The sequence below is a fragment of the Bombyx mori genome, chromosome 22 (assembly GCF_030269925.1).
Source record: "Bombyx mori chromosome 22, ASM3026992v2".
Lineage (NCBI taxonomy): Eukaryota > Metazoa > Arthropoda > Insecta > Lepidoptera > Bombycidae > Bombyx > Bombyx mori.
In genome coordinates this window covers 2,700,229-2,713,496 of record NC_085128.1, presented here as the reverse complement: position 1 = coordinate 2,713,496, position 13,268 = coordinate 2,700,229, and the positions used below count along the sequence as shown (strand labels likewise).

The window sequence follows — 13,268 nt, the reverse complement described above, 5'->3', positions numbered from 1 at the left end:
TTGTAAGAGATCTTAAGTGTGAAAACCCTGGCATAACACCGATATACACGTGGACGTTACTGACAGTATACATTGCGTGCCCGACACAAACGTATGCATTATACTTCATCGAGATTACATTCAATGAAAGCCATTTTCTATTTTTGACGGTAGGCAATGCATGAAACCTGAGCAGGGAAAATAATAATTGTCAATTTACACATTTATAATTTCATGAATATTTGTTGTGAATACTGCCTGGCTGCTTTCCATGATACTATCACGCCATGGCATTGTCTTGCGACAACAAAAATATGTTTTTTATATCATCATTCAAAATTGCCACAAAAACTTTTTTTTTTTTTTTGTTGCTTAGTTTGGTGGACGAGCTCACAGCCCGCCTGGTGTTAAGTGGTTACTGGAGCCCATAAACATCCACAACGTAAATGCGCCACCCACCATGAGATATAAGTTCTAAGGTCTCAAGTAAGTTACAACGGCTGCCCCACCCTTCAAACCGAAACGTATTACTGCCTCACGGCAGAAATAGGCAGGGTGGTGGTACCCACCCGCGCGGACACACAACAGGTCCTACCACCAGTAATTTTCAACATATTTCACGATTTTGAATTTTGTGAAGTGTTTCGAATAATAATAATTACGTTCTAAACTAAAGCAGTTTCAACTAAATACTCGAAATATGTTTGTTTTGTTAATGAATTGTTTCGTTGTGCAATTCGCTCTGATGCCAATGACTAAAGAAACAAAACAAAGCCAGTGTTTACTTTTAAAATGAATTGTTAGGCCCGGACTGCTCACAAAAACAATATTATGTCATAATGAGCAATAATCGAAGCTGTGTTTCTGAGTTTTGCGTTTTAAAAGAAGTGGCGAACAATATTTTCTTTTTTTTGCGTTGCTCCCTGGGTGAGAATATAGCGAAGAATTATGATTGTATTGATTTGATATCGATCAGTTATCGGACAGAAGTTGTCGTTTAAACTTTTTTTGTAACTTTTTTTGTAAATATATGCGTACTACTGGGCCGCATGAACGTTAATGTCATCATTTTCGCTAAGCACGTTATTAATTCTGCATAATTATCACGAGCAAATATGCATGTTAACCTGTATCTACGTAATTTGGTATCATAATTTTCCTCAACTTCAAGACATCCGATTAACTTAAAATTTTACAAACGACTGATGACAAGAACAAAAATTTCGCCCAATATTAACAGGGGAAAGTAATACCACTTCAATTTTTATTCTGTCTTATGCGTCTTAAGCGACTTTTTTTGTTTTTCAAACTATATTTATTTACTAAAGCAACTGTTGGCTTAACCATTTATATAGTTCAAGCCTTGCAGCTGTACCTTTAGAATTGTTTGTGGCCTTGGACACTTTCAAGCAAATCGCTTGGGACGCGTAATGAAGCAATAACAAAATCCTTTAAGAATTCTAAAACATAATTTTAATCGAAAGTTTTTTTTTTTAATAATCCTATAATTTTTTTTATTTTTTTATTGCTTAGATGGGTGGACGAGCTCACAGCCCACCTGGTGTTAAGTGGTTACTGGAGCCCATAGACATCTACAACGTAAATGCGCCACCCACCTTGAGATATAAGTTCTAAGGTCTCAGTATAGTTACAACGGCTGCCCCACCCTTCAAACCGAAACGCATTACTGCTTCACGGCGGAAATAGGCGGGGTGGTGGTACCTACCCGTGCGGACTCCCAAGAGGTCCTACCACCAGTGATTACGCAAATTATAATTTTGGGGGTTTGATTTTTATTACACGATGTTATTCCTTCATCGTGGAAGTCAATCGTGAACATTTGTTGAGTACGTATTTCATTAGAAAAATTGGTACCCGCCTGCGGGATTCGAACACCGGTGCATCTCTACATACGAATGCACCGGACGTCTTATCCTTTAGGCCACAACGACTTCTACTTTAGGCCACAACGACTTCTTGCATTGCATTGAGTGCAAATGCTTTCATATGTAAAATATGATAGTGCAATGCCATAATTACATATGTATGTCTAAAAATGTCAGACGAACAAAATTAAATGGCTTTATAACTTTATACAGATCAAAACTAAATTGACAAAATAAATAAATAAATAAATATAACATGTCCTTCTTCAAGCGAGACTTGCGGAGAGTACTTAATGGTAGGCAGCGGCTTGGCTCTGCCCCTGGGATTACAGACGTACATGAGCGCCGCTAACCACTTACCATCAGGTGGGCCGTATGCTCGTCTGCCTACAAAGGCAATAAAAAGAAAAAAAAGAAATGGGTAAGAAATACGCTCAAAAAGAAATTTAAATTTCGCGGACTACACGACTTTAAATGATTACCGCAGCCTACACAAGCTACAACGTGAATGCCGCTATGCACCTTCACTATTGTGATCGAAGTATCAATTATAGTGTCTGAGCGAAACTGGTTTTTAAAACCGAAACCGAATTTCGGCATCAGACTCAGTTTCGGCCGAAACCGAAACTTTCGGTCGGACCATAATCAATTATATTGCTGTCCCACCCTTCAAATCAGAACACACACCTGTTACGCGGCAAATATGGATAGGTTGGTGGCTCTTATTCATGGCGCCGTAACAGAGATCAGATTTTAGTTGGAAAATAGTAAAGTAGATTTAAGGTAGATACAAATACTGCCACGCTATGATTAATAATCGTTCGATAATCGCTTAAATACTCTTTTACGGTCCTTTAAATAGCCCGGACCCTATTATAAGCGCTCGATAACAACAAACATAGACTTCAGTCAGGCATTCGATCATTGACTTTAATATTCCCGTTGACTTTTATTACCTCATTCATAATCATAGCGCATTCCCTTTAAAAATACTTTTAGGTGAAAATTCAATTATTTTTTTTGCTCAGATGGTTGTACGATCCACCTTATTTATCTATTCCGTGGTATGATCTGACGGGGCTCACATGTTGTGAAGTGGTTACCAGAGCCTGTAGACATCAAGAACGAAAATGCTGCGACCCATATTTATTTATTTATTGCTCTGATGACTGAACGAGCTTACGGCCCACCTGATGTTAAGTGGTTACCTGAGCCCATAGACATCTACAACTTAATGCCGCCACCCACCTTGAGACATGAGTTGTAAGGTCTCACTTTTAATAATACAACGGCTGCCCCGCCCTTCAAACCGAAACGCATTACTGCTTCACGACAGAAATAGGCAGGGTGGTGGTACCTGTACGGACTCACAAGACGTGCTACCACCAGTAAAAAAGATATGAGTTGAGATATGAGTTCTAAATCTCCATTTTTGTAGTACCACCACTGCCCCAACCTTCAAAACCAAATGCATTACTGCTTTGCGGTCCCACAAGACACCCTATAACCAGTAAAAATATCCACCAGAAAGCCTGGTCAGCTTTGTGATGATTTCATTTGCGTATGAAAGCGATTAGATCCTTCAAATGTCAAAACCTAAGGTAACGTGATCGATGTTCGAATTAATACGACCTCGGGCTCATTGTGTTTTGGACAACAAGACTTGAGTTATTATGTACCAAAATGAATAGGTACTTAATTTGAGAATTGAAGATTAATTTAGTTTAACGTGCATATGGTCGTATATTATACATATGATGTCGCATATTATTATAATTATATTATATTATGTCATGTAATATATAATCTGGCCTGTTATCCAGATCTGCAGTGACTGTTTTACTGTTGCCACTATTTTTTCATTGCCGAAACTCACACGAATGGTGATATAATAGGCAGTTCCCTACCCTATTGGGAGTGCGGTCCATTCTGACCATTGAGAACGGATTCTCCTTATCCTACGAACAGGAAAACCTGATTGCTTCACGCCAAGAGGAGGCCTGCTAATGATCTGACCCTTACGGGCTTACAATAATACAATTACCACCATTAAGATAACAATATTACTCATAGCCATTTCCTGTGCTTATTTTGCAATCCAATGATAGCCGGAAGATGCAAATGTAAATAAAGTTCAACGAACGAACTCCTAATTTACAACGATATATTGTAATATCTTCCATCTTTCTTCTTATTTGAAGATAGAGATTAGAAGAAGTTGTATTACTAACATACCATTATACTTAAAATCTGGCATGTATATTATAAGACGTAAACTATTAAGCAGAACAAGCATACATACAGACACATGATTTCGAGAGAATTGAAATGTTTAAGAACATTTCAGTAATCTTTTATCTTGACAAGCGCGCGTTTGAATCACTTCAAAATATAACCTCAAAATTTGACGTTTGAGTGAAAAGAAACGCCGCGCCGCCGCCATTAAAAAAAGTATCACAGACGCACCTGTCAAGCGAACGTCAATATAACCGAAGAAAGGAATTCCTTTCGTGACGAAGACAAACAACGTACGATAACAATTCAAGCCGTAGATATTCCAACAATTTCCAATGCGATCACGGAATGCCTTAACGTTCATCTGAAGCAAAACATACGGCTGAGTCAGCTGAGAAAGTCTGACTCATTTCAATGTCACATAGCTGGGAGTTATAACTTGTTATTGATATGTATTTGCTTTACAGTGGGGTTAAAATTATGTTAGTTTAATTTAGACTCCCAATGTTTGCTTATTGGCTTACTTGTGCAAAGAGAATGGACATCAAAGACGCAATTATTATACGCATTACGCATTTTAGGTCGTGAATCGTGATAGAAAAAGGCATTTTGGTGAAAACACCTAATCTAGCATTAGAAAGCAAACGTTTTCTATTTAGTACAAGTAATAATAAAAGTTGAACAATTTATTAGTGGGATACAAGCAATACAGTTAGTATTTTCTATTGTAACAGAAATATTATCTATGCAGTTAAAACTTTTACGGTTTAATCTGTTGTTTGTAATTTTCATTTCATTTTTTCGACGTTTCTATTATTTTTTAGTTTTCGTGGTCACAGACAACTAAAGAGTAACGCGTCGCCATGAATATTGTACAGCCTAATAAAAATGTTATTTGTTGTCTATGGTTGTACCGTTAACTTCAAAATAGGTTAAAAATATTCTACTATAAATTATTAATTGCAACTACATCCACAATACATTTATGCGATATAATTATAATAAATTTATGGTCGATCTTGACCAGATTTTTCATTGTCTAGACAACGATGCGCGTTCTTTGGATTCGTTTGAGAGAACGCAGCTGTTTGATTACGGCAGTATCCAACTGGCAAGGTTGTGGCGTAAAACGAGATTTCCGGGGTCTCATATATGTTTTCACTGACGTAAATAAATATAGGATTTGTTCTAATTAATTTAAATGCACGGCTTAAAGGACATGTTTCCTTTTTTTTATTAAACATGGGTTATTTATATATTGGTTTAGATTCTCGTCTTTAATCTACATATTGGGAAGGCTCTTCTGGTATATATATTTTTATTATTATAGACGAAAAATAAAACCTGTTAAGTAAAAACATGCGAAAATTTACTTCTATTAATTTACAATCGAACAATTGGATACATCTGTCTGGTCTGTGATGGAAGTAGGTGTGTATTATGACCTTTTAGGCCGTTTCTAAATTACCTAAATTATTTAATGATTATATTATATATTACAATAATCAATTTAACCAATTAAATTCCGGTTCACTGTATGTAATTAATGTAGTCATAATATAGAATACATTGCGTTTGTATTTTGATATAATCTTATTGATTTAATTACTTTTATTCTTAAGTTCTCTTTATGTGTACGCATTTTAAAATTAACTCCGATTTGTTTGATCATACGCCACACTAACCCTGATCTCTCCGTCTGTTGTTTCGATCTCATCAGCTTATCTTTCGGGCGAAGTAAATTCGTATTAACTACCATCAAAATCATACTTAACAACTGGGCACTTATTATTGCAATATTTTAAATTAGAAGGAATCCCTGCACGGATTCGAACTTCCTAATTTACAACTCGTAAAGCAGCGATGAGGTCACGGCTTTCTTTAACGTGCACTACACAACTAATTAATGATATCGTTAAACTTTATTGCACTGGTTTATTATGCTTTACACAACAAAATGGGTGCTATAGAATATTTTCGGGTGGTTTAAGTATCGCTGTTCTTTTTTCTAGATTTTTTATTATACGGATAATTAGGTGTTGCTAATAATAATCGATTTTTATGATTGGGAATATAGGATGTTGCAAAAAGCAAAGCAAAAGTCTATGTGAAGAGATCGCGTTTCGCTTTGAGGGTCCGAAAGAAAATGATAGTGATTTTTGAAATATATATGAGAATAAACAGGAATGGCAACACTGTATTCAATTTTTTATAAGGTCTAAATTCGTGTGACAACAGAGTTTAATGTAAAAAACGTATTCAGAGAAAATCTTCAACTCATTAATGCATTTACAATAACTAATAAAAAAAAGACGCTTAAATAGCAAACCGAACTAGCAATTAATTTTATTTATTTTTATCCTATCGATACAGGAAATTGTAAAATTATTGTGTTGTCATCAGTACTTTATGCGTGTTAAAATTTTGCAAGTTAATGAAAAGTCTTGAGGTGAAAATGACGTTTAAAGATTTCGTTACACGCGAACTTACATAAGCTCATAGAAGCGTGTTACAAAGATGGTAAGGTTTGGCGAATACATTTTTCGCTTATACAGAACAACGAACAAATATTTAATGCGGATAACATCAAAGCAGTGCTCGATTAGCAAACTCCTTTGAGAGCAGAATATATGGTCTTCTTTTTCTTCACCTTATCCGACTAGGTGGGGTCGGCACAGCTAATTTTTCTCTTTCATTCCCTTTTATCAGTCGTCAGCTCAACACTCACTCCATGTCTCCTTCGGTCTACCTCTTCCCCCTCTACCTTGCACTACCATTTCCATACGTCTTCTCTCTCACATCACACGCTAACCAGAGCAGGATATATACCGCGAATAATAGCTGCATTGACTCCGTTGAATAGCATGTTCAGGCTTAAAACGTTTCGAATTCTTCGTTTTATTGCCACGGAGGCCTGAAGAATGGAACGCGAAATCAATCTGTCAACAAACTTGTGTTTGAACTTTGGATTTTAAATTGTGTGCACGCAGCAATCCTAGATCATTATAAAGTAGTGCTCAGCAAAGCCGTTTCTACTAATTATAGTCATAATGTATTTATGCATAATTATTTGTAAACGCCAAAATGGCAACCTATAAGTTTCTTGTCGATTCTTCTTAATGATCAAACGGCATCCGGAATTGATAACGAAGCTATTGCGATTTTAATGCCTTTTTAATTTTTATAGCGTTTCAAATTGCTAAACTGAGGCATATTTTTAAATAAATTAACTGTCCGAGCCTTTTGATTGTTTTGTGTCAGCTGTGCACATTCTTTGCCGATTCTGCATGTTCTAGATTATTCGACGCATCGCTACAAGATTAAACCGTTTTTAATGAAAACAAAACTATGTTCTTGGATTTCCTCATCGACCACCATCACGCGCTGTAACTGTTTCGTTAGCAGTATACCGCGTTACCCTACTTCGTGGATTGAGCAAGATTAAAAGATTACATACGTATCAATTAGAATGATAAGTTCGTTTTATTTTTAAGTTGTAGTAACTTGTTGTTGTAATTTGTAAAATTTTTGTTTGGTTTTCGCGAATCGTACACAAAATCAAAACTAATAACGAAATATGATATGATATAATTAGATTAAAAAACGGGAGATAAAAACGTAAAACTAATTATAAAATTATGTATTGATGTTTTTTTTTAAGTTAATAATTTTTAGAATTTTCTTCGCGTTTCGCGAATAGTAGAGAAAATAAAAGTATTACTTACATGTTAATCACAAGTTTAAAAAAAACATATTGATATAATGTAATTAGAGTAAAAAACCGGGAGATCAAAACGTTAAAGTAATTATAAGATAATCTTTGTATTTGAAATACACGTATGTTTTTAGTAAGTAATGGTGATTTTTATTGTCTTTTTTATAATTTAATGATTTGTATCGGGTCGCCTGGCGTACCTTGAGAAGCCGATAATATAAAAGGGTTTTTTATTTTATTTTAACGGTTTTTTTTGTAATGTTAAAATTTAACATTTTTATATATTCCGATTACTAAGCTCATGGTCAACTTACTATTCGACTTTTTTTACTGCTTAGATGGGTGGACGACCTCACAGCCCACCTGGTGTTAAGTGGTTACTGGAGCCCATAGACATCAACAAGGTAAATGCGCCACCTACCTTGAGATATAAGTTCTAAGGTCTCTGTATAGGTACAGCGGCTGCCCCACCCTTCAAACCGAAACGCATTACTGCTTCACGGCAGAAATAGGCTGGGTGGTGGTACCTACCCACCCGTGCGGACTCACAAGAGGTCCTACCACCAGTAACCAGTACCAGACTTTGAAAGAATTCATCAGTATTTGACAATTAAGTGTTATAAATGCAGAGGCTTGCCAAGCGTGAGCATTTAGACTCAGACCGGTAATCAATTATCCTAGAAAAACGTAATACCGCAACTTTTGGATAATAAAGTATTTATGTTTTTGCAGACATTAAAAATTAAAGGCATTTCTTTAATTATTTTATAATGATGAAATATATATTTTTTCCGAATTTCTTTGAAAGATGTAAAACAAGAAATGTTTTTTTTCTTCGTTGTCTGAGATGTTACGATTTCTTTCTTTCGTTTCTTTGTGTTTTTCTATTTGTCCTCAACGCTCCGTTGCTATTATAGTTGTTTACTATCCTAAAACTGAAAGTAGACAAATAAAAATGTTTTTAACTAAACCAGAGTAGCCTTATAATTCCGGAATTTATAGGCGGAGGGGTTCTGGGTAAGTTCTGTTTATAGTGGTTTATCGGAAGCGTCCTCACTATTTGCGTCGCTTTGAATTTGAGGGGTAGGTCAGCCAGTCTTGAGAGAACTCTAGACGAATGACTCAAGGGAATATAATATGAATACCAAGAAAATTGGCATAGCTATACTCTGTGTCCACGGCAATGTAATAAAAAATATATTTAAAGCACGATAAATCTATTGGTTTTATGATAATATTTGAGTCTCGCAAAAACAATGCTTTTATTACAATCCGTTCGGTGGATAGACGAGCTTACCGGGTGTTAGTTATTGCAGTCCATGGACATCAGAATGTAAATGTCGCTATTTACTTTAAGACATGAGGTCAAAGATTCATTTTTATCATACGACTAATGTGTAGACCCATGTTCGTTTAGTTCCAGTTTTAAGGTCGCATTTTGAGGTATCCGAATTCAGTTAAAACCCCGATCTCGGAATTCAAACTCATCAATAGGTTTTTTTGCGAAGTTAAGAGTTTTAATTTTTTGTTCCTACCTAAGCTGATGGTCTAGAGTCTAGAGAGACGAATCCTAGCAAGAGCCGTACTTCGCAGAATCTACCACCGGATCGGAAACTCGACCCACTGAGAAGATCCGGCGAGAAACTTAGTGGGATGTGTCTATGGGTTAATTTACTCGCCGAGTCCTCCGTCCGACGGGTTCGACGAGAACGATGAAACGATTTAACCGACGATTTAAATTTAAAAAATTATATACATTTTCGTGTCTTTTATTAAAACGTAACTAGATTCAAGTAGGGCGAAGAACCATTATTATAAAGTTTTATTACCAAATTATCCTTAGCTGTAGATAGCATAGTAAATTTCACATAAGTTTCTTCTAATAATTATCCTCTCCGGTTTATCCTTTTGCTAGGGCTAGTGTTAGCAAATTCTCTCAGGTTGAACCCGTGAGCTCACCCATCCGTCCGAGAGATGTTGGAATTGCCCCTTAGACTACTAGCGAATAGGCGAGAAAAAGAAAAACTTTCAATTCGTAAATAGGTTTTTCGAATTCACTACCAATTCCAAACTTTTTTTTTTATTGCTTAGATGGGTGGACGAGCTTACAGCCCACCTGATAATAAGTGGTTATCGGAGCCCATGCACATCTACAACATAAATGCGGCAACTTATCTTGAGATAGGAGTTCTAAGGTCTCAGTTTTTACAGTACAACGACTGCCTCACCCATCAAACCGAAACCCATTACTGCTTCACGGCAGAAATAGGCGGGGTGGTGGCACCTACCCGTGCGGACTCACAAGACGTCCTACCACCGGTAATTACGCAAATTATAATTTTACAGGTTTGATTATTACTACACGATGTTATTCCTTCACTGTGGAAGTCAATCGTAAACATTTGTTAAGTACATATTTCATTAGAAAAATTGATAGGCTTGGGTTCGCAAATGTTTTTTGAGAAGTTCGCCAAAAAATATATTTTAAAGGGTTGTGGCGGGCGAAAAATATGCGTGGCACGTAATTATGTAACTCTGTACTCTGCTAACGACGGTAAACACGAGTTCAACAATAATCTCCCGGTATAAATAGTAGTGTCGTGGATTCGCGTCAAATCGGTGAATAATTATCAATATCACTAAAATTAAAATAAATAAATAAATTGCAATAAAGTTTAAGTAGTCAAAATATTAAGTAATCTATATTATATATTGTTGTACATTTATTTGGCATAGGCGAATTTACAAGTTTTTCAAAATTATTTTCGTGTCATTTAAGAACGATTAAAACAAACTTGGATCTGTATCTGTAATATATAATTAAATATTGTTCACCGATAATCGCATTACTTCAAAACGTCGGAATCGATTTGGTTATCTTCGGTCTAATATTATTATAATCGTAATGACCAAAATCCGGTTCATATAGAACAAAAATAAGAAATTTTATGAGGCAACGTATTTCGGATTATTTAGTTAAAAATAGTTTGGAAAGACTTTTACGTTAAGCAAGATAAAATAAAAACAAATATGCTGAGCACTCGACAATACCCCATACTCGTCATTCAAAATTAGCACATAGTTGTGAATCGTCATAAAAAACATATTTCTCGTAAAAAAAAGTTTGTAACTTAATTCATATATTCGATAAAAATAAAATAGAAAAGAGATTACCAAATAAAATCAATACAACTCCATAACGTTATTAACGTTTGTATTTTTATATTCACGATCTAGATACGAAATACTTAACGGTCATGTCACCTTATTTCCTTCATGAACAACCATACAAAAAATAACACTGACTTTAACGTAGATCACTTAAAACTCACTGCTAATTAACACTGAATGTAAAATAAATGTTTATTGAAAAACAATAACAATTCCACATTTATTACGGCACGCTCTCAAATGTTTGTTTTCATTTGTATTTTTTTTTTGCAAACTGTCATGTGTATACTTTCGAAAACACGGAGCGCGTGCGACTGAATCGCGTGCGTTCGAAATGACAAATGCGCGTCAACGGATTTACAGATTGCTCGAACGTTTGTTTACCTCCGTTCCGCACACTCAAGTTCAAGGGATTAGGTTTTGGAACGCACACTATCCATTCGAGCGTGACCTTTCTTTGCATTGTATTTATGGCAATTACGGTGTCTTGATATGATGGTATTATTATTTCTACGAACTATGATTTTACTCGGTATTAAAAGGTGATGTCATTAGTATTTGATAAGAGATAAGTTACCTGCGGTTGATAACTGGGCAAACAGTTTATGATTTATTAATGTAGAAAATACGGAATTATTTTTAAATTTACCGGCTCAAATTTGACTAATAAATAGGTAAGTACATACATTGAAATAAATGTAGAAACATTCAGAAGCGAATTAAAGTTTTTAGATTATTATTTTTTTGAAATGTACGGACTTTTTCATAAAAAAGGGTAACTTGATGACTTCCGTATCAGTTAAAGGTTAAACTGGAGCGCCCGTCGGCCTGTTCGTTCTGGTCCAGCAATTGGCAAGTTTCTATACTTCTCTGTACCTCCCCTATTGGAAGATAATAAACGGTCCTAATTATCCGGGTGGTCTACCAGAGATCGAGATAGAAGATTTCTACAGAAGCCTATGGTGATCACATTGTGAACGTTATTTTAATTAGATAAAATATTGTGGAGTTATTTAATGTTACATCAATAAGACGGAAAAGGAGAGAAGGCTTTATAAAATTCGTAAAATAGTTGCAGTAAATTAAGAAATTAATCCTTTGAATATTCTATTTAAGAAACCGTCAGTGATAAAACATCATATCCACGCCTATCGTGACGATAAGAAAACAGTTGATTTAATTGTTATTTTGTGAGTCATACAGACTCAATCTAGTTTACAAATAAATTAGTTCGCTTCTAACAATGAAATAAGGCCATAGCTATCTTATCAGAACATAACGTATCGATACAATTAACTGTTGCAATTACGGGCTCTATGTTTTTTTTTTTTATAGGAATATACAAGCGCACGGCTCATATTTAGTGGTTAACACATAACAGTCGAGACTGTTATTTAATACGAGTATGTGTATTAATTACCACTACTATAGTTAGCTTTGGTGGAAATATCACATGTATTGTTCATCGAACAGTTTTTTGGAATGTTATTTCTACCCTTAGCTGATCATTAAGATAATTGTCGAAAAAATATATAAGATAAAAGTTAAAAAATAAATCTATATATTAATAATAATAACGAAACTATAATTCTATCAAAAAATCCGATGGCACTACCACCTATCGTCAATATTAAAAACAAAGATCCTGAACGCTTACTCTACTCAACGATAGATGGCGCTGTAATAAGTTTTACTAAAAGTTGCTTTAACTAAGTACCTACCTAATAGGTTTTTTGTTTTACTACAAAACGTTGACAGCATTCCAAGAATGATCAAACAAAGAGCCGTGTGTATAAAACAGTCTTTTGTTTTCGTTGCAATCTGAGTGAGTCATACCTTTCTGTGCGACAAATTCACTGACACCTCGAAGTTCAGTCAAACATTATTGTGAATTCAAAAGCAGCGTGTTCACTCTCAGAATACTTACATAACATTTATAATTATGTTTTGTAAACAAACAAAAAAGGCTCTGACTTTAATATTTTTCCCATTTCTTTGATTTAGATGGCGTTAAAAATGTCAGAAAAAAACGAAAGTGGCTTTAAATTCAAACATAAAACACATTTTGTTACTGACACTCGAGTTTCATTCTTAATAATTCTTCAAAAAGACCGCTTTCTCATATTTATTATTTCTTAAATTGGTATAATAATAATAAGAATATAAATGCTCTGATTTACATCTCTGTTAAGTAATTTTCTTTTTTTTCTACATATTTTAGTAACCTCGTTAGATTATTCTAGCTTCACTAGACGTAAATTAGGCAGGGAAAAAGTAACACA

General features: G+C 35.0%; 1 protein-coding gene across 16 annotated transcripts in view; it reads right to left on the bottom strand.

The window, feature by feature from the left end:
- Positions 1 to 13,268, bottom strand: part of LOC101741761 (four and a half LIM domains protein 2) — a 197,722-nt gene that overhangs the window by 113,226 nt on the left and 71,228 nt on the right. For 6 of the 16 annotated variants that reach the window (XM_062674854.1, XM_062674861.1, XM_062674857.1 and 3 more), the window contains exon 1: positions 10,990 to 11,512. The exons of 2 other annotated variants lie outside the window; for them this stretch is intronic. The gene's annotated coding sequence lies outside the window, so the exon portion shown is untranslated. Of the gene's footprint in view, positions 1 to 10,989; positions 11,513 to 13,268 lie in introns of those variants that run through there. 8 more of the 16 variants (XM_062674858.1, XM_062674860.1, XM_062674863.1 and 5 more) reach the window with 3 other exon arrangements.